Below are 21416 nucleotides of genomic sequence, written 5' to 3' on the forward strand. Positions count from 1 at the left end.
AAAAGGAAAAAAAGAGAGACATAGTAACCATACAAGAGGGGAAAAAACTTGCTTAATTCTGTTTGATTCCGGGCCTGAGTCACATGTGACATAATACATGACTGTATAGTTACAGAGTGCTAAAGCAAAGCTCAGGATTCACCAGGTGGGAATTTTCCTTTTCCAGGAAGGAAATAAAACAATGGAGAAATAAAGTCCAGAAGATCCTACCTAGGCTGTGTCCTGGGTCATCCCAATATAACATTTCCCAGGCACAGACCTTAGACTGCCGTACATGTCATTTTTTAAAAATTATTGACTTTGTGACAATTCAGACAACTATTCCTGCAATCAAAGCTCAAAACAAATTGCAGTATCAGGAATTTTTACCTTAAATAGCCACATTTTCATTAATCACAACTTAAGTAGATAAGTACAATATAAAGTGAAAGAAAAAAAGTGCTACTTCCATGAACATTAAGAGATTGAGGGAACAGTAGCAATGAGGAAAAAAAAGACTCGGCTCATAGAGGGAGTAACTGCAAACCTCAGCCCACATCCGGTTTCTTGGGTTGGTGATCTACATCAGTTGTTGTCTTCTTCTCATGCTGGGGGTCTTGGCAACAACTGCTCATCTCAGCTGTTGGCTGCTTCAGATCCTGTTTAATCTTTAGGGTCAGGTCACCTGTGGATTCTGAAATCCAAATGAGCAGTACTGCCATTTTGAGGTGTGACAGATGGATCCAGGACTCCACTCTCTGGAGTTTGACTCCAATGGGGTAGGTGGGCAGGACCTCAAAGATGCATTTCCACTGTGACTCCAAGGAGTGTTTTCAGAGATGACATTTCCAGTAGATCCAGTCACCGGGTTGTATCAAGGGCTGAGTTTCAGTGAAACAAATTGGTCTCTGATATTTTCTGAGCCAACCCAATACAGTATTGCAGGAGGGAGCCTTTGGCTGCTATGCTCTCTGGCCTCCCCCTCCCCCCCGCCCCTGCCCCATGGACACAGCATCATTGGACATCCTGTTACTATCTTATAGGGACTGAGCAGGGCTAAAGGAAGGGCTTTGGTCCAGAGGATACCTAGCTTCTCAGATAATTTAGCAAGGGAGGTTTTAAGTGTCCCATTAACTCTTTCAACCATTTTTGATGACGGGGGATGATAGGCACAATGGAGGTGCTGAGTAATGGGCCAGGATGAAAGTAGTTTAACTAATGAAGCTCCTGTGAAATGGGTACCACTATCACTACGTATCTCTTTAGGAACCCCTCCCCAGTAATGGAATGATTTTTTTCTAAGAGGATTTTTGCTACCCCAGAGGCTATGGCAGTATGAGTGAGAAACATTTCTACCCACTAGAAAAACAGAGACCATAACCAAAGCATATTTGTATCCAAGGGTAGGTGGCAATTGAGTGAAATCAATCTGCCTTGTTTCAAAGGGTGCATCTGGGAGAGGAAACTGCCCATGAGTAGGCGTGAGAGGCTTGGATGCCTTGTGCTTGGTGCAGGTGGGACACATCTCATAGGCGGTGACAACAAACCCTGTGAAAACTCCTCCACCAATATTTTCAAGCTGGTTCCACTAACTTGTCTGGTCCCCAATAGCTGAATGAATGAAGGTGTTGTATCACAGGGAGGGTAAGTTCTTAGGGAATGCTTCCAAGTCCATTTGGGCCAAATTTTACTCCTGTAGTTTTATCAAGTTTACATCCCTCCTTTTGAAGTTTTTTTTTTTTTTTTGCTTTGTGATAAGCATTCTTTTTCTGGGTAGTGGCTAGCTCTTATTTTTTTTTTAGACTAGCAGGCTTAGGCAGATCTTCAGGATAGGATGGATATACTGATAAGACTGTGCTTATGGGAACTTGTACCTCAGCAATTTGAGGAGTTAAAGCTGCGGTTTTAGTTGCTTAGTCAGCTAAGTCATTTCCATGGGCATGAATACTGTCTTCTAGGCTGTATCCTGGAATTTTAATTACTACTAGAGATTGGGGAAGCAGTAAACAGTCTAATAGATGGTGAACCTATTTCTGATTTTTAGTGGGTTGTCCTTAGAAGGTGAGGAAGTACTGATCTTTCCATAGCATCCCAAAGTCATGTTCCAAAGTCTCATCCTCACTTTTCACCTCAAGTAGACAGGTGGTGGGATTGAATGTGTTGCTTACACCAACTACATTCCCTCCTTTCCCAGAGGTGAATAAATCAGCTGGGAGAGCTAACTGCACAACAATAGGTGGGACACTGATAACTGACCTGATGTCAGTAGCATCTGAAGCCCATAAGCTAGGGGGAACTTGGTTGAGAGCTGGATGGTCATAAGACATTAAGGGAAAGAAACCTAAAGGAATGGGGACGCTTCTAGATGTGTTGGGGTATCCAGGGTATCGGGGATAAAAGACAAAAGGAAGTGGTCCCTCCTGGATCAAATGAAATAGTGGCTTGTCCTAGTAAGTGGTTAGGGGTTTCGGGGACCAGAACAAAAGGATGAAAAACTCTGATCTCTCCAAGAAAAAGGGAGAGTGGTTCTGAGGTAAGGGCTACAATGGTCTTATTAGCAGTCCCCACAACTGAGATACTCTCTTCACTCTGGGGGAAGGGAGTGGGGAAGGCAGAAGGGTTTAAAACTGAGAGTGTGGCACCAGTGTCAACTAGAGTAGACACTTTTTGGTCCTGCATGAGCAAGAAAACACCTCCAACAGGAGTCATGGGGATAACGGGCATCGCCTACAGCCCTCCTTTTGCTATCCCTCCTGCCACCCTTCCCTGGAGCCTAGTCATGCTGAATGATTGGGATTGCAGAGAGTCCCTCAGTGCTTTCTGGCACCAACTCCTAGTTAGAGATTGAAACAACCATCAGTTGATACAGATCCAGATACTGGGGTCTGTATGAATACAGGGTTAGTTGGAACAGCTCAGCAAAACCTATGGGATCCCTCCTGGGGCTAGGATAGAATACTCCTTGACAATAGACTGGAGTTCTCCATGCTGCCAGGGTTTGAAATCACAGGTCCTGATCAACTCACTCTCCTAGGGGCTTTTTCTGGAGAACTTTGGCTTGCACTTTGAAAGGGAACATAGAAACTGGGGAACTCTGAAGTCTTTCGGTAAAGGCATATTTTAGGTAGTTGGGTAGTTTGGGGGGTGCTAAAGAGGTTTTCAGATGATTGAATCCTTTCCTTCATTGATTATGACACCAGTTAATGTTAACAGAATTTTTACTGAGCCAGTTTCTAATGTGAGAATGATGAAACAGTACGCCAGAGACAAAGTGCCAGTAATCAGGTAGCCATTTAATTAATTAGTTTCATTATGAGCAACAGATGTGCAAATCGGGAATTCTCCTGATTGGAATTCCACCTTGCTGAAGTGAAGACAGAGATTATATACTTAAATCACAAGTGGGGAAGGAGGAGGGAAGGTGTATTACAAAAAATCGTTTAGTGGTTTCCAATGAGAAACCCACAACTCCCACAATACAACAATTCTGGAGTCAAGTCTTTGGGGGTTGTGACCACCTCCCTTAGAATACTGAACCAGAGCTCCGTAATGGAAACAGGTTCTACAATCTTTGATTTGCTTCACTTGACGTCCAGTGACTGTATTTTCAGAGTTTTGATTAATCAGTTCAAGCTGCATTCAAGCTGACTCCAGAGCCAGAGAGGCAGTTGTTAAGAAAAATAAATTATTAGAATATTCATTATATATTATAGTATATTCACTACACATATCATATTGATTAATATGATAATAATTCCCTTCTGAATTACTGTGATAGTAATTCCTTTCTCAGTAGTCAAGCAAAACCAATTCCCATACCAGCAGTGTTCAAAAAATGTATTTCTCACTTGGCACTTTTAGTCTATCATTTCTCTGTCAGCCAATGGTAACATTTTTCATTATGACTTCTCTGGAATTATGGTTGTTTATTACATTGGTCAGAGTTCTTATTCTTTACATATTGATACTATATAAATCATTTTGCTGTTTATGCTCATTTCTTCAGAGGTTTTTCCAAAATAGTCCCTTTTGCCATTTAATATGCCATTGCATTCATAAACCATTATTTTATTCAGTCATTCCTCAGTTGATGGGCATCCCTTTAGTTTCTAGTTCTTTGCAAATAGAGATGATATATATGCATATATATGTATATGTATATCTGTGTGTGTGTGTGTGTGTGTGTATTTCTCTTTGACTTCTTTGGAGCATATGCTTAACACTGGTATCACTGGGTTTAGTGACTTTTTAGGAATAGGTCCAAATTGCTTCATAGAATGTCTGTACCAATTCATACTGCCACCAATGGTGCATTAGTTTTCCTACAGTGCCATTTTCCATTTTTATCACTTTTACCCAATCTGATGGACATGTGAGGTAGGACCTTAATTAGTTATTAACTAATTTTAATTGCATTGCTTTTGTTTGTGCAACAAAAGTTTTAGTTACTTTGTTATAAATTAATATAATAAAATATAATTTTATATTGATTAAAAATAATTTTATGTTGATAAAATATAATTTTAAGTTATCGAAATTGTCCATTTTATTTTCTGTGATCCTCTCTATCCTTTGTTTGGTCATGGACTCTTTTCCTTGATCATAGATTGAAAAGATATTTCCTTCCTTGCTCCTCTATTTTTAATGTGTACTTTTATGTCTATGTTATGTATTTATTTGGAGCTTATCTTGGTATATAGTTGTGGTGTTGGTCTAAACATATTTTCTGCCAGACTTCTTTCTAGTTTTGTTAGGAATTTTTGTTGATTAGCTATTCTCAGCAAGACGATGATCCAAGATAATTCCAAAGGACTTATGATGAAAAATGCTATCTACCTCCAGAGAAAGAAATAATGGGAGTCTGAATGCATACCAAAGCATACTTTTAAAAAAAACTTTATTTTTCTTAGTTTTCTTGTCTATTTGGACATGGCTAATACGAAAATGTTTTGCATGATTGCACATGTATCATCTATATCAAATTGCTTGCCTTCTCAAAAGGGGTGAGCAGAGGAAGAGAATTTGAAACTCAAAAAAACCCCAAATGTTAAAAAGTGTTTTCGTAACAAGAAAAAATAAAATATAAAAATGTTTAAAAAAGAAAATTTTGTCAAATAGTGAGTCCTTATTCTAGTAACTTGATTTTAGAGTTTATCAAATAGTAGGCTGCTAGGTTTGCTTGCTTCGTTAGTTGATGTGCCTAATCTGGACCATTGACCAAAATTTAAAATTTTTAACCAACATCAAGTAATTTTGTTGGATGCTGATTTTTAGTACAGTTTGAATCTGGTACTGCTATGCTCCTTTCATTTCCATTTTTCCTCCCATTATTTCTCTTGAGGTTCCTGGCATGGGTATACTTAGGTTTGGCTATGACTGGCTGAGTATCCATGTTTAGAAGACTCCTATTGTACTTCAGCTTGTACTGGGTGGGAGAAATTGTTTCTTCAATTGTATGTTTCTTCAAGGTTTAGTTACATTGGGAGTTTTCTATTCATAAGGAGATTTCCTACCCTGGATTCCTACCTCTGTAGAATTTGGTTACTCCAGTAAACTAGAACCTTTAGAATTAAACTCATTTTATTTTATTTCATTTTTTTGCTTTTTGGCAGGGCAGTTGGGGTTAAGTGACTTGCCCAAGGTCACACAGCTAGTACATGTGTCAAGTGTCTGAAGCTGGATTTGAACTCAGCTCCTCCTGACTCCAGGGCTGGTGCTCTACTCACTGCACCACCTAGCTGCCCCTAAGCCCATTTTAAAAATCCAACTTACTGATCAACTAGAATCAAGATATGTCATGAGTCTTTGTCTGACTTAGGGACAGAAAGTCCATATAACTCCCTAATTAATTTTGTCATGGGGATAGTGTGACTTCAAATGTATTTGAATGAGGCCCTGCTAAAGAAACTACATAGACCTGTATGCGTTTAAACCATTGCATTTTTAGAGGCCTCCAAACACTTTAGGACTTCCATGCAAATGAATTTAAACAAATGTAATAGCTAAGCCAAGAGGGCAAGGTCATTGTTTTACTTGAAATATATGGTAGTAGTGGGAGGCTGGGTCAAAGATCATGAATTTACTTGTTTTTTTCATATAATTGTAATACCCCACCCAAATAGTCTTTTTTTTTTTCTGGAAAGGGTATGGTTTTCCCCCCAATTTATTAATTAATTTATTTTTAAATTTAAGTTTTAAATTTTTTCCCCTTCCTTCCCATCTTCCTCCCCAAGACGGCATGCAATCTGATACGGGCTCTAGAAGTACATTCTTATTAAACACATTTTCACATTAGTCATGTTGCACAGAAGTAGTATAATGAATGGGAGAAACCGTGAGAAAGAAAATAAAACAAAACAAAACAAAAAGAAAATGGTCTGCATTGCTCTGCATGCTGACTCCATAATTCTTTCTCTGCATCTGGATGGTATTGCATTGCTGAGGTGGACCAAGTCTGTCAAAATCGAACCTCACACGCTGTGGCTGTTACTGTGTACAATGTTCTCCTGGTTTTACTCACTTCACTCAGCATCAGTTCATGTAAATCTTTCTAGGTTTTTCTGAAATCTGCCTGTTCATCATTTCTTATAGCACAATAGTAGGCCATTGCATTCATATACGGCCACTTGTTCAGCCATTCCCCAATGGATGGGCAACCCCTCCGTTTCCAGTTCTTGACTACCACAAAAAGAGCTGCTATAAATATATTTGTACATGTGGGTCCTTTTCTCGTTTTTATGATCTCTTTGGGATACAGTGCTAGAAGTGGTATTGCTGGGTCAAAGGGTATGCACATTTTTATAGCTCTTTGGGCATAGTTCCAAATTGCTCTCCAGAATAGTTGGATCAGTCCACAGCTCCACCAACAATGCATTCATGTTCCAACTTTCCCACATCATCTCCACCATTTTATCCTTTTCCTGTTTTGTCATGAGGCGGCACCTCAGAGTTGTTCTGATTTGCATTACTTTCTTCCTCTGCAAACAGCCTGTTCATCTCCTTGGACCATTTATCAATTGGGGAATGACTTGTAAAACTCTTTATACCTTCTGTTAGAAAAGACTTTTTGGACGTGATGTTTCCCCTTTGCGGACAGGGGCTGTTTTTGTTTTCTTCTTTGTATTCCCCAGCGCGTAGCACATAATAATGCTTAATAACGGCTTGTTAATCGATTTGCCGATTGATCACATTGCCCTGTTGAAGTATACTGTAATAGCCCTTTAAACTATTTTTTCCTATTAAGGGCACTTCTGTCCTTCTAGTCGCACAGGATGGTAACTTTGGAGGTAACTCCTCCAGCCCCAGCTGATCAGTTCTTATCACGATTGTTGCTTCTTGATTGGATGCTGATCTCTTCATTCTAATTCATTCCTGAGGTAACCCAACATCCTGCTTCACTTCACCCTTGGTGCTCTCTACTGCTTTCCCAATAGTCATTAGTTGGGACCTTATGCTCTGCCATTGAGTTGCTCTCTGGCAAATTAATGGGTATTTCCATCGGTTTTGAGCTGAACTTTTCTATGTTTTGTCTCCCCTAATTAGAATGAGAGCTCCTTGAGAGCAGGGACTGGCCTGCTGTTTTTCTTTGAGACCAACTAGTACAAGGCTTGGCACATAGGAAACACTTAATACATCCTTTTCCTTTCCATTCATTCCCTATGCCTAGAATGGAATGGCATTCCATTTTTACTTCTACCTGTTGGAATCCCTAGTTTCCTTCTGAGGCTCACCTCAAACATTATTCTCCATGAGGCCTTTCTTGATCACCCTAGCAGTTAATCACCTCCCCCTCCCATATAATTGTATTTTTTGGTATATATTGTATATATGAACAAAGCCTCTATGGTGAGGATAAGAGAGACAATTAGAAAGAAAGAGACAGAAAGATACAGAGACAGAAACAAAGACAGAGACAGAGACACACAGAGAGAGACAGACACAGAAGGAAACAGAAATATATATAGAGAGACAGAGAAAGAGATGGATGGAGGAAGAAAGGAGGGGAGAAAGACAGAGAGAGACAAAGAGACACATACGTGCAGCCAGAGAATTGTAGCTGTATGCTCCAAAGCCTCTCCAAAGTACTTCTGTTCTGTGTGTCATCATAATTCTGCTAGAAGTAAGCTTCTTGTCCACTTCTAGGTGGGGAGGAGCATCAGAGGTGCTCAATGCATATGCTAGTACCTCTTTACAAGATGCTGGATCTTGTTACTATACGTAGAAGGATGGAACAGGCACAGATACAACTTGGGCAGCCAAGTGGAGCAGTGGATAGTGTGCCAGGCCTGGAGTCAGGAAGACTCATATCCCTGAATTCAAATATGGCCTTAGATATGTATTAGTTATGTGACCCTGGGAAAGTCACTTAACCCTGTTTGCCTCAGTTTACATTATCTGTAAAATGAACTGGACAGGGAAATGGCAAACCACTCCAGTATCTTTGCCAAAAAAACCCCACAAAGAGTTGGAAAATGACTCAACAATAACAACAAAAAGGATTTATACATAATTTAGACTGGGAAATATTCTCATACTTCTTTCCAAAGTCTTCTTTCTACCATATTGAAAGAAAATGCTATTTCTGACCATCACTGAATTCTTATTGGAAGTAACTAATATTTAAAAGTTACAAAAATGGGAACAGTTTTAAAACTATAAAATTGGAACATAACCACTAGAGGGCCATATTCATTCACATATAGCACCATTTTGATTGAATAAATCATAAGCTCACAGATCCTAGACTTTGAAAAGACCTTAGATATCATCGAATTAAAAATCATTGGAAACTTATGGTAATGATCAAAGGCTTTTTTGAGATCACAGGAATAGCTGGCATTTCCATTGTACAAGATATATTACAGAGTAAATTGGAGGTAAGCTCAAAGGGAAGGCACTAGGGGCCCTAGAAGAGGCTTTTTGCAGAAAGTAGGACTTTAATTGAGACTTGAAGGAAGCCAAGGAAGCCAGGTGGTGAATATAAGGAATTAGAGCACTCCAGGCATGGGGCACAGCCAATGAAAAAGCACTAAGTCCAGAAATGGCATATTTTGTTCCATGAATAGCAAGGTCAGTGTCCCTGGATCATAGAGTAACTGGACTAAAATATAAGAAGACTGGAAAGGTAGGAAGGGGCCAAGTTATGAAGGTCTTTCAAAGCTAAATAGAAGATTTTTTATTTGATCCTAGAGGTGATAGGAAACCATTGCGGTTCATTGAATAGGGGTTGAAATGGTTAAAACTGTGCTTTAGAAAGATGACTTTGACAGGCAAGTACAGAATCAATTGAAGTGAAGAAACTTATAGCGGGCAGACTAACCCGAGTGGCCTAGACTGGGGTTGTGGTAGTGGAGAGAAGGGGGCACATATAAGAGCTGGTCAGGGGTAGAAAGGACGTGACTTGGCAACTATTTAGATGGAGAGAGTGAAAGAGAGAGAAGAATCGAGGATCACACTTAGTGAATGACTGGAAGGATCATAGTGCCCTCAACAGTAACAGGTTAAGTTAGGAAGAGGGGAGTGTTGTTTTTGAGGTGGGGGTAGAAAATGACTTCAGTTTTGACTATGTAGACTGAGTTTAAAGTGTCTATTGGACATCCAGTTTAAGATGATCAATAGGCAGTTAGAGATGCGAAACTGCAAGTTGGGAGAAAGTTGGGGCTGGATAAATGAGTTTTGGAGTCTTCAGTATAGAGATCATAATTGAATCCACAGGAGCTGATGAGATCACCAAATGAAACAGCACTGAAGGAGAAAAGAAGAAAGCCTGGGTCAGAGCCCTGGGTATGTAATGGAAATATGCATTTCTGTGTGATCCTTTTATGTTTCTTGGTCTCCGTTTGTGACCTGGTGTCCATCTTGTAACTCTGATTAATAATGTTTAATTTGTTCTAGAAACTTTCTAGCTGTTTGATGAATTCTTCCCCCTCCTTAAGCCCTCCCGAGTGTTGGGGAACCTGTGGCTTCAGGGCCACATGTGGCCTTCTAGGTCCTTGGGTGCAGCCTTTTGACTGAGTCCAAGTTTTATGGAAAAAATCCTTTTATTAAGGGGATTTGTTTGGATTTGGTCAAAAAGCTGCATTTGAGGAATAGCCTTGAGGCTGTAGGCGCCCCACCCTTGGTATCCCCTACCATATTTCCTGATGTAATGCCATCATATTTCCATACTCAGTGCAGATTGGGCAAGAATATGCTTGAAGATCCCTATCAAAACGGTACTCAAAACTCTAGTTAGAGGAACAATCACTGCCCATCCTTTGTCAGCATGGTTGTCTCCTACCCTCAGCTGATGTCTGGGGATCAACTCTTTCTTCCCACAGGTATTGCCCAATTCCCTGAGTGAGATAGATTCCCTGAATCTCCCTTTTCTTCCCTTCTCTATTCCTTCCTATAGGTTTTGCTGCTTGCTTTGCTGGCCTCTGGACTTTGTTTAATTCTACCACTGACCTATGGTGATAGTGTCAATGCACCTCATACTGACTCATATAGTCATCCTTTCCTCTCAGAATACAACTGAACCAGCTGGATGAAAAAAGGAAATAAAAAGCTATCAACAGTAAAGTGAAAAAATGTTTTAAATCCCTAATAATTAGAGAAATGCAAGTTAAAGCAACTCCGAGGTATGACTTCATACCCATCAGTTTGACTAAGATGACAGAAAAGGAAAATGACAAATACACTGAAGGGATGTGAGGAAAAAGGTATACTAATGCACTGTTGGTAGACTTGTGAACTGGTTCAACTGTCCCATAGAATAATTTTGAACTATGCTCAAAGTGTTATAAAACAGTGCATTCCTTACTAGGTCTGTGTTCCAAAGAGATCAAAGAAAAAGGAAAAAGATGCATATGCACAAATATTTATAGTAGCTCTTTTTGTGGTGGCAAATAATTTGAAAATGAAGGGATGCTTATTAATTGAGGAATGGATAAACAAACTGTGGCATATAATTATGACAAAATAATGGGAATGATAAAGTAGGAAATCAAAGGATAATTAGAATAACAATCAAGTTTGGCTTGTTAGTAGTACAAAATGAAGCAGACCAGAGACTAATAGAGTCAAGATAACTCACTGGTGATAACACTCGTTTTCAACAGCTCAAAAGGAGACTCTACATGGATATCACTAGATGGTCAATATAGAAATCAGATTGATTATATATTTTGCAGCCAAAGGTGAAGCTCTAATAGTCAGTTAAAGCAAAACTGGAGCTAACTGTGGTTCAGATCATAAATTTCTTGTGGCAAAATTCAGACTTAAGTTGAAGAAAGTGGGGAAAACCATGAGACTCTATAGGTATGACCTAAATGACATGAAGTATGAGTATGAGTATGAAGTAGAAGTGATGAGTAGATTTAAGAGACTGGATCTGGTACATGGAATGCCTGAAGAACAGAGGTTTGAAATGTTATACAGAATGCACCAACCAAAAAAACCATTCCAAACAAAAAGAAGATCAAGAAAGCAAAATGGCTGTCTGATAAGGCTTTACAAATAGCTGAGGAAAGGAGGAAAGTGAAAGTGAAAGATAAGGGAGAAAGGGAAAAATATAACCAACTGAATGCCGAATTCCAGAGAACAGCAAAGAGATAATAAGAAGGTATTCTTAATGCAGAGAAATGGAAGAAAACAATAGAATGGGAAAAATAAGAGATCTCTTCAAGAAATTTAGAATATCAATGGAAAGTTTCATGCAAAATTGGGCATGATAAAAGTAAAAAAAATGGTAGGGACTTAATAAAAATAGAAGAGATTAAGAAAAAGCGTCAAAAATACACAAGAGAACTATACAAGAAAAAGCTTAACATCAATAACAATGATGGTGTGAGGGAGGGGCTGGGAAGGGAGAAGAGAGGGAAGAAAGTAGTAAGGAAAAAGGGATAGAAGGGAGGAAAGATTGAGGGAGGCAGTGGTTAAAAACAAAACTCTTAAGGAGAGAAAGGGGGAAAGGAGAAATAAAAAAAAATGGGGAGAGGAAATAGGATGGAGAGAAAGACACAGTAATTATAACTGTGAATGTGAATATGATGAACTCCCTCATAAAATGGAAATGGATAGCAGAATGGATTAAAAACCATAATCCTACAATACGTTGTTTACAAGAAACACATCAGACAAAACAAAAGCAAAAATAGATCTAATTAAAAAAGATAAGGAAGAAAACTATATCCTGCTAAAAGGCATTATAGACAATGAAGTAATACCACTACTAAACATATATGCACTAAGTGGTATAGCATCCAAATTCTTGGAGAAGTTAAGGGAGTTACAGCAAGAAATAGACAGCAAAACTATATGAGTGGGGGACCTCAGCCTCCCCCTCTCTGAATTAGATAAATTTAACCACAAAATAAGCAAGAAAGGAGTTAAGGAAGTAAATAGAATTTTAAAAAAAGTTAGATATGGTAGACCTCTGGAGAAAATTGAATGGGGATAGAAAGGAATATACTTTTTTCTCAGTGGTACATGGCACCTATGCAAAATCAAGTATGTACTAGGGCATACATACCTCACAATGCAATGCAGAAAGGCAGAAATATTAACGTCCTTTTCAGATCATGATGCAATTAAAATTATATGTAAAGGGCCATGGAAAGATAGACTAAAAATTAATTGGAAACTAAATAACCTAATCTTTAGAATGAGTGGGTCAAGCAACAAAGCATAGAAACAATCAATAACTTCATCCAAGAGAATGGCAATAATGAGACAAATATCAAAACTTATGGGATACAGCAAAAGCAGTTCTAAGGAGAAGTTTTATATCTCTAAATTCTTACATGAATAAAACAGAGAAAGAGAAGATCAATGGATTGGTCTAAAAAATCTAGAAAAAGAACAAATCAAAAATCAATGAATAAATACCAAATTAGAAATTCTGAAAACCAAAGGAGAGATTAATAAAATTGAATTTCAGAAAACTATTGAACTAACAAATAAACTAAGAGCTGATTTTATGAAAAGGCCAATAAAATAGTGTAGCAACAATGTTGCTAGCAGCTACTGTGGATGTGTAAGACCAATAACACCAGCACACAGAAGAGCTGCTAACAAAGGTTCTTTGATCTGCTTTTCTAAGGAAAGTAACTTTAAGGGGTTAACAATCTCAGTTTAATTAAACATACATATATCATTCACTTAGTTCAAGGGGCAAAGATCAGCCCCCTGAACTTCAGGGCAAATATGAAGAGAAATTGCAAGCATACATTATAAACAGAGAAAATAACACAAACCAGTCTATCCATAGCAATACATAGTTACCAGAGAAGCACCAACATCTTGGTTATCAAAGCTGGGAGGGGGGACTGTTTCAACAACTTGCCCAGATGGTTAATTTGATTAAAAAAAGAAAGAAAACCAAATAAACAATATCAAAAATGAAAAAGGTGAATTCACCACCAATGAAAAGGAAATTAAAACAATAATTAGGAACTATTTTGCCCAACTTTATGCCAATAAATCTGACAATTTAGTGAAATAGATGAATATTTACAAAAAAAATTGCCCAGATTAACAGAGGTAAAATACTTAAATAACCCTGCCTCAGAAAAAGAAATTGAACAAGACATCAATGAATTCCCTAGGAAAAAATCTCCAGGGTCAGTTGGATTTACAAGCAAATTCTGTCAAACATTTAAAGAGAGAGACAGTGACTTGTCCTGTCACAGAATGACTAATTCATGTTTGGGTCTTTATAACAAGTTTAGCTGAGACTGTTTTTACAACATCCATATTCTTTTGTATGACTCAGTCTTGCTGATTTCAGATCCTGCTGTCTATCCACCAGCCCATACTGCCTCTCTCGTAGCAAGTAATAAGCTTATAAAACTCATTATCCCAAGATGTGTTAGCAGATTAAAAATGCATGGGCAAATTTCTGATGGCTACACATGGTACTGAGTTATTGAGATACACTAAATCTTTAAAGTTAAAATCAGGGAAGACAACCACATTACATTCTTTGGGGCAACAAAATATTGTGTTAGATGCTCCAATTGCATCTAGTAGGATTCTGCACAGTCTGTCTACTTCTCTCATCCAGTCTCACACTCATGCCAACACTTTAAGAGCCAACCCATAGGAGAGCATCACTCTTTCTTCCTTACATATTTTTCAGTGTCCCAGGTCATTCAGTGGCACTCAAATATGCCTTGTATTTTACTTGCTGTGCCCAAACTATATGAAACTCACTCCTATGATTGTAGGAGTAATGTGTACCTCCTGTGTTGCCAACAATCCTAAATGTTCTCCATGTCCCAATTCCTCACAGCAAAGAGACATACCTCAGGTGAGATGTGAGAACCACTAACTCCCAATCTCTCATCTCCCCCTTTTCTCTTAGGAAGTTCATAGCTTCATAAGCAAGAGACCATTCTCAACTCAAGGAAATTACGGTATTTACTTCAGGTGCCCCACCCCCAAAAGGGACCTTCTTTCTTCTGGGGACCAATGAGGACACAGAAAGGGAGATCAATTGTGGAATCACTGTTTTTTGAACAGATTATTGAAGAATAACATTGTTCAAAAAGAAATAATGAAAGAGGTAGATTCAAAGAAACCCGGCAAGCTTTGTATCAAGTGATGCAAAACAAAGGAAGCTGAACCAGGAGAAAAATTTATACAGTGACTACAATAATGTAAAGGAAAACAACTTTGAAAGCAAAGCCTCAAGAACTCAGACTGGTCTGTAACTCCTCCTTTGAATGTCTGCTGATCAAAGGTACAGAAGGGTACAGAAACTGCCACTGTTTCTTTAAGATTTTAAGAGCCAGAAAGAGTTCAAATAGAATATTGAGAAAAATAGTTTTGCTGGCAGTTGAGAAAATGGATTCATGGAATGAAGCATTTCTCCCAAGAAAGTCAGGGAGAAGGTATCTACTTTATTTATAAACCATGAATATCTAGGAAAATTCTATGGAGAAGACAGGGAGGCAGTGAGGAGATATTCTTTCCTTATTGGAGCTATTTTAATAATGGTGTTATAGAGAAACTTTATAATAGGAATTCTGTGAAGAATCTGAGGAGTTAGAAAGTATGGTGTTTTGGAAAGTCTTGTTTCTGTCATTATTGAAGAGATGACAAAGAAAATGGACTAATCCTATGTGGAAGAATGAAAAGATGCTTTAAGAGACTTGAATCTTCATATGGAGTGAGATGAATGATTTCAGACTGTGTTTCTAGACATGCAAAAAAGTTATGTACTGATATATTAAAGATTTGACCTGGCTTATGACATTAGTCATAGCCAAAATTCTGTAAGTACAGTTATGTGATTTTAGGGTTATTATTAATGCCATTTGTTAAATTACATATGCATATATTCTACAATTTAAATACTTATTTCAGTATTGAAAAGCCAGTGTGATTATTTAAAAAGAAAGTTTCTCTAGTCTATGAAATAATTAGCATTTAACTAACTGGAGTAGGGTCCTAAGCTAAATACTTACTAACAGACTTCCAAACCAAATCAATTGCCACAATTCACCCCTAGATTGCTGTTGGGCTCTGAAAGATAAAATAAATATAGAGAAATAAATCAAGCCACAGGTTGAGATGTGGTAGGGTACAAGTGAATCAGACCCCAGAGTTCATTGGTACAAGTTGGGATATTCCTTTCTCTTCAACCTGTCAAAAAAGCTATCACCTATCATGACTTTAGAAGATGGATAATGTATCGTCTCCACCTCTACCCCCAACAGTTGAGAGGTACAGAGTGAGCTAGATGCTTTCAGACCATGCCAATACATTAGTTTGTTTTGTTTCACCATTTTTGTTTGTTTTGAGGTAAGCTTTTTTTTTGAGAGATAGTGTTTTGGGGGCAGGGAGATAAAAAGTGCAGATGCAAAGAAAGGAAGGAAGGAAGGAAATAAAGGAAGGAGGGAGGGAGTGAAAGAGAGAAAGAAAAGAGCTTCAGTAAAACATTTGGAAAAATAAATAGCAATTAATTGAAGTTCAGAATGGAACAAAGAGAAGCAGAGCAATTTTGTTAATCTTGTGTTAATTATGCTATGTAATAGAAGCTCAATCTTCTGTTTATAATCTGGTAGACTTGACTCAAGATATAGAACCAACAAACCAAAGCATCCTTTCCTGAGAGTTCTGCTGGTTAAAAATAAAATATTGTCAACATCCACATTAGGACATGTCAGTTCTCTATGTGGGCAGATTCCTTTGTTCCTTTCTGATGTGGCAGCTGGCTTACCACACAATCATACACATGGAAGTCAAGGGCCTGTAAAAGGAAGGAAAATAGAGGAAGAGAAATTTTATCAATTCCCCTTTTTGTACACCCCTGTAGGTCTCCAAATAGCAGAAATTTAATGCAGATCTTGGACAGTACTTTCTTACATGAAAGGAAAGCAGAAAAGGATTCATTCATTGTCACTGATAAAAGACTTCCTTTCTATCAAAGTTTTTCTTCATATGAATGGATAATGCCCATCAAATAAGTGGAGCTACTTTTTTACAACTATGGCTAAGACCAGAAGTGTTGGTCAAATAAGTGTTAGAGGAGAATACTCAAAACAATCAAGCCAATTTGGAATACATGAAATTGAAAAGCTTTTGAATAAAATTATCAATATACTAGAACAAGGGATACTGTAAATTGGATAAAATTCTGCATCAAATTACCTTGACAAAAGTCTGATACAAGCAAATGTCAAAGACCAAGGCTAAAACCATCCAATAAATAAGTGGTCCAAAGTTCTGAGTAAATTTCTCTAAAGAATAGCAAGCTATTAACAACTGTAATAGATGGTTTCAACTAAGAATCAGGGTTTGTTTCAGATTTCATCTGACACTCACAAACTTACTAAACACAACCTAAGATGGAAATAGTTGATGTTAGCTGGACTCCAGGATGACAGCCACATTGGTACCACTGTTAGTGGAGTTGTGAATTGGTCCACCCATTATGGAAAACACACTGAACAAAAATCAGAACCACAGTTTTTAAACCTTTTATTCCCCTGCTGGATATAGACACCAGAATAGGCCACAAACAGGAAGGTATGTCAGATGTCAAGTAGTTGCAATAATTTTTTGTGGTAACAAAGAACTGAAAAGAAATTGGGTATTCATTGGTTTGAGAATGGCTAAACATGTTGAAGACCACATATATTGGAATATTCTTTTGATACAAGAAAAGAGGGATATGAGGAATTTGGAGGAAAATGGGAACATTTGCATATACTGGTGCAGAACTAGGAAAACAATAATGCTGAGGACTCTAGCAATGAAAACAAAGAGCAATAAATTGGAACTAGTCTCTGTGAAGCCACCAATGACCAAGTTTGATCATAAAGAATATGCACCCATTCATTGTTGAAGAGATGGGGGACTATGAGTGTGAAATGCTGCATAGATTGTCAAACACAATTGATGAAACTGTGGTTTGTTTTATGTAACTGTTTGTATTCTTTTCATCTTTGATACAAGCCAAGCCTTAGTGGGTAGAGAAAGTTGGGAGGGGATATATTCATAAATAAAAGGAGGAGTGTAAAGCCAATCAGTAAGTGAAAGATCTTTCTTGCCCATTGAATAGGCCTCAGGTGGGGCCAACTAAGGGAGGCCTGATTAGAGACAGGCCCATACCTTTTCACTAACTAGATGTGAGGCCCCAGGCTTACACCCTTTTGCTAGTTAGAAAACTAGTTTGCTTCTTTGCAAGAGGTGTGAAGCCCTCAGGGCCCTAAGGGGAGTTGCTAAGACCAGAGCCAATGGTATGTGCACTGAGTTGTAGTCAATCAGATGCTGACTAGGAATGTATAAAAAGAGAGCCCAAAACTGGGAGCAGCATTCAGAAGCAGACATCAAGAAGACATGGAGGCAGCAGACACAAAACGAGAGTCAGCATCGAGGCTGCAGAGCAGAGAGTGCTGAACAAGAGACAGTTGCCAAGATTAAGGAACTTGGAGTCAGCAGAGCTGTAAGAGAGAGAGAGAGTGCCGAGCAGAGAGTTAGGTTTGGTGAGTGATCTTCTATAGGAAGGCCCTAGCAGTGGGGTGGGGGTGGCTACAGGATGGTTTGGTTCCTTCCTATAATATTTTGTTATAATTTCCTTGTTACTACAGTGAGTTGGGCTTACCAGTTTTGGAATATTATTTCTACTATATCAAATTGGGGGCATTCGTCCTTGGATTTGATCCTCTGGAGTTTAAATAAAGGTGTGTTATGCTTCCTCTGCCTTCTACCTAGAAAATTCCTTATACTTCACAATTCCAAACCACTCAGGCATGTCCATGGCCCCCTCTGAGGTCATGAATTTTGCCTTACTGCTGTAAGGGGAAAGCAAAGTATATCAATAAAACTTTAACTGAAAAGAGGGTAATATTGAGGCAGAACATGGACATGTGTGTGTGTGTGTGTGTGTGTGTGTGTGTGTGTGGTAGCATATTACCAATTTTAAAGAACTGAGGGGGGAAATGAGCATAAAGGAGATGTGTGACCAAAAAGGGAAATGAGGCTATCATGTAGGGACTGTGAGGGAAAACCAGGGGACAGCCTATGTGACTCAGTGCCATCCACACGACATCAGGCCATTTAGAGGAAGGCTACCAGCACACTGGGCAGACCTCTATTAAGGGTTTATGGGAGGACAAGAATAAAAGTCACATAGGATAAGAAGGCTTGGAGCAGTTGTGTGTGATCTGCACCTTTGGAGGGACTGGCTACATGGATACCATAGATGAATGGGAATATTGAAGTTTCTTCCCTCTCCTCACTTCTGCTATTTCCTTGTTGCCCAATAACAGGGGATTATCTCCTTTCTGAGAAAAGACTCAAGGGATAAAAATTCCCAAAATGTGCATACAGCAGCATGCATATCCCTGAGGGTAAAGCACAGACAGCCCCCTCACCATTCAGACCTTGTGTAGGCAGCTGGTGAAACACATGAGGTGTACAATGAGAGACAGAGACAGGGAAAGAGCTACTCTAGGGAAGGGATCAGCACTGCTAACCTTCTGGCACAGGCAGGTGGCTTTCATGTTTGGAAGAGATGCTGGGAGAAGGACTAGCTCCAGGGAACACACAGCCTCAGTGGTCAGGTGGAAACTATCAGAAGACAGGGGTGAATCACTTGCAGGGCCCTGAACCCATAAGCTCTTCAGGGTCCAAGGTTTTACTCAGCTTCAAAACCTATTGAGAAAAAGTTGTTGTTATAAGAACTAAGCCCCATCTGGGTAGAGAAAATTACCCATTGGTGAGTAGCCTTGGTTTCCTGGGAGATTTAACAGATAGAAATATTCACACAAAACCCTGGTGAATCCATGATCCATAAAAGGGAAGAGGGTAGATCATCTGAGCAAAGTGGAATAAGAAGCTCCAAAGCACTTTGAGGCCTCAGATCTGACCTTCCTTTTAAAAGTCACGGTGATGAAGAGGTGCAGTCAGAGCCACAGGACTCCCTCATCCCTGCACCAGATCACAGCCCCAGCCAAATTCAGACCCCACCTTCTCCCTTGGAAGAGAATATGGGAGCCTCAGAGCCATCCTACCAGTTTCTCACCTTTTTGACTCCTAAGGTGAACAGTAAGGGCAACTACAAGGAAGATCAACCCTACCACAAGGCCCTCAGCTCCACTCAGCATCTTTCCTTGGGCTAATCTGGACTGTCCTTTTAGGGAGAAGACACAGCAAGAATCACAATTTTCCCTCCAGCAGCCATGCTGGTGTGGTGAGCAGACAAGTCTTAGAATCTGAGTAGTTGGTTAAAGGGAAGGAGGAAGAGAAACCTAGTTGCCCTATCCCAGGAGAAAGGAGCATATGGGATAAGCACAGAATCCCCGAAGGAGGTTAGCTTCTAGGGCGGGGGCCACTGAGGATGCCAAGGTCCTAGGGCCCCATAGTCCTCAGCTCAGCACTGCAAGCAGGGGGTTGCATTGGGGGAAAGCAGAAGATATAGGGAATGAGCGTGGGCAACAGGAGACCATAAATAGAGGCTGCATGCCCTGCAGAATGTTGGGTCTGAAGGATCAGGAGCTGCTTCTCACCCCAGATCATAATGACAGGGTTTTGAAGGCCGGAGAGCTCCACTTGGCATGTGTAGACATAGCCACTCTTAGGGGTGATTTCCAGCATCACTAGGATTTGATAGGTCCAGTCCCCATTGCTAATCAGGCCTGTGGACACAACCCCAGCTGTCTTCTCCTGACCATTCAGGAACTACCTAACCTCAGTGTCTCTAGAATAGAAACCAGTAACAAAACAGACAGCTGGTTTGGGTATCCTAGAGGAGCCATCTTTGATGGATACACAGTTACTTCAGGCTCAACTGGAAGAAAAAAGAAAGATTCTGAGTGAGAAAACCAGACCAGATCTTCCTAGTCCAGGTGTCACCTCTGGCCCTTCATCCAAAACCAGGCTCAGGTCTCCTTTTTCCCCAAGGCCAGAATGTGGGCAAGACTTCCATTCAGCTAGACATTTTAGATGACAAGAAGTAGCCCCATGAGTCCTTGGACTCATCCATATTCAGAGAAATTGATCACGATTACGAGCAGGGTGTTTTCTTATCACAAACGGATCTCTCATCTTTACACCAGGCGTCTTCCCAGAGCACCTCCCCTGTCAATTCACTGAAGAAATCTCTGGTCTTGGGGAAAAGTCTAGGCCTTCAGTATCCTGAAGCCGTGTGACCCTAGGGTAGAGAGAGATATGACCAGTTCCCCATGAAGTAGACAAGCCCTCATCTCTTCCCCTCTCCTTTCCCTTTCCTTCCCCTGCCAACTCCCCTCACTCTGCCCTCCCTTCTCTCTACACTCCACTCATTGCTCCCTTTACCCTCCCTTCTCCTCTCTTCTCTCCTCACCTATCTCCTCCTGTCTATTCCTCATCTCATCCTCCTTTCCTCCCCTCCCCTTTCTTTTCCCCTCATCCCCTCCCCACCTGTTGCTCCCACTCACCCCTCCTCTGTATCCAGAAGGAATCCAACAACCTAAAGTTTTCCATGAGCCTGGCCACCTGGGCCTCCCTTGCTCCAGGGCCTCCAGCAAGCTGCTCATTAGCTCTGCAATGGGCTGCCCCAGCTAGGTCAACGCCCCAAACTCCCCCATGATCTCCTGGTGGTTGTAGATAAGTCTCCCCATAAATCATACGTGTTCAGTGCCATTGACAAAGTGACACTCAGCCTTTATCTGCTCCATAAAGGGATCTGGAGGGGCCCTAGAGGCAGGTCAGCTCTACCTGACGTCAAAATCACCCCCGAACCTTGGATGGGCACAGGAGTAAAAAGTGGCTACGTGTGCTCCTCTCTTTTAAGAATCAGGCTGATTTTTGTGCGCATGCCCAGCTCTACCATTCTGGTCCCCCACTCTACCCCTAGCCCCAGCTGGGCTGCAAATTCATGGACTAGAATGCCAACCTTCTGATTCCCAGGTTGGTATTCCTTTCTTTGTAACCACAGCTGCCTTTCGAGATGTCCATTTCCCACCCTG

General features: G+C 39.9%; 1 pseudogene; it reads right to left on the reverse strand.

The window, feature by feature from the left end:
- Positions 1-527: 527 nt before the first annotated feature.
- Positions 528-21405, reverse strand: LOC118857904 (annotated as a pseudogene).
- Between the last annotated feature and the right edge of the window lie 11 nt (positions 21406-21416).

This window comes from Trichosurus vulpecula, chromosome 7 (genome assembly GCF_011100635.1).
Source record: "Trichosurus vulpecula isolate mTriVul1 chromosome 7, mTriVul1.pri, whole genome shotgun sequence".
Classification (NCBI taxonomy): domain Eukaryota; kingdom Metazoa; phylum Chordata; class Mammalia; order Diprotodontia; family Phalangeridae; genus Trichosurus; species Trichosurus vulpecula.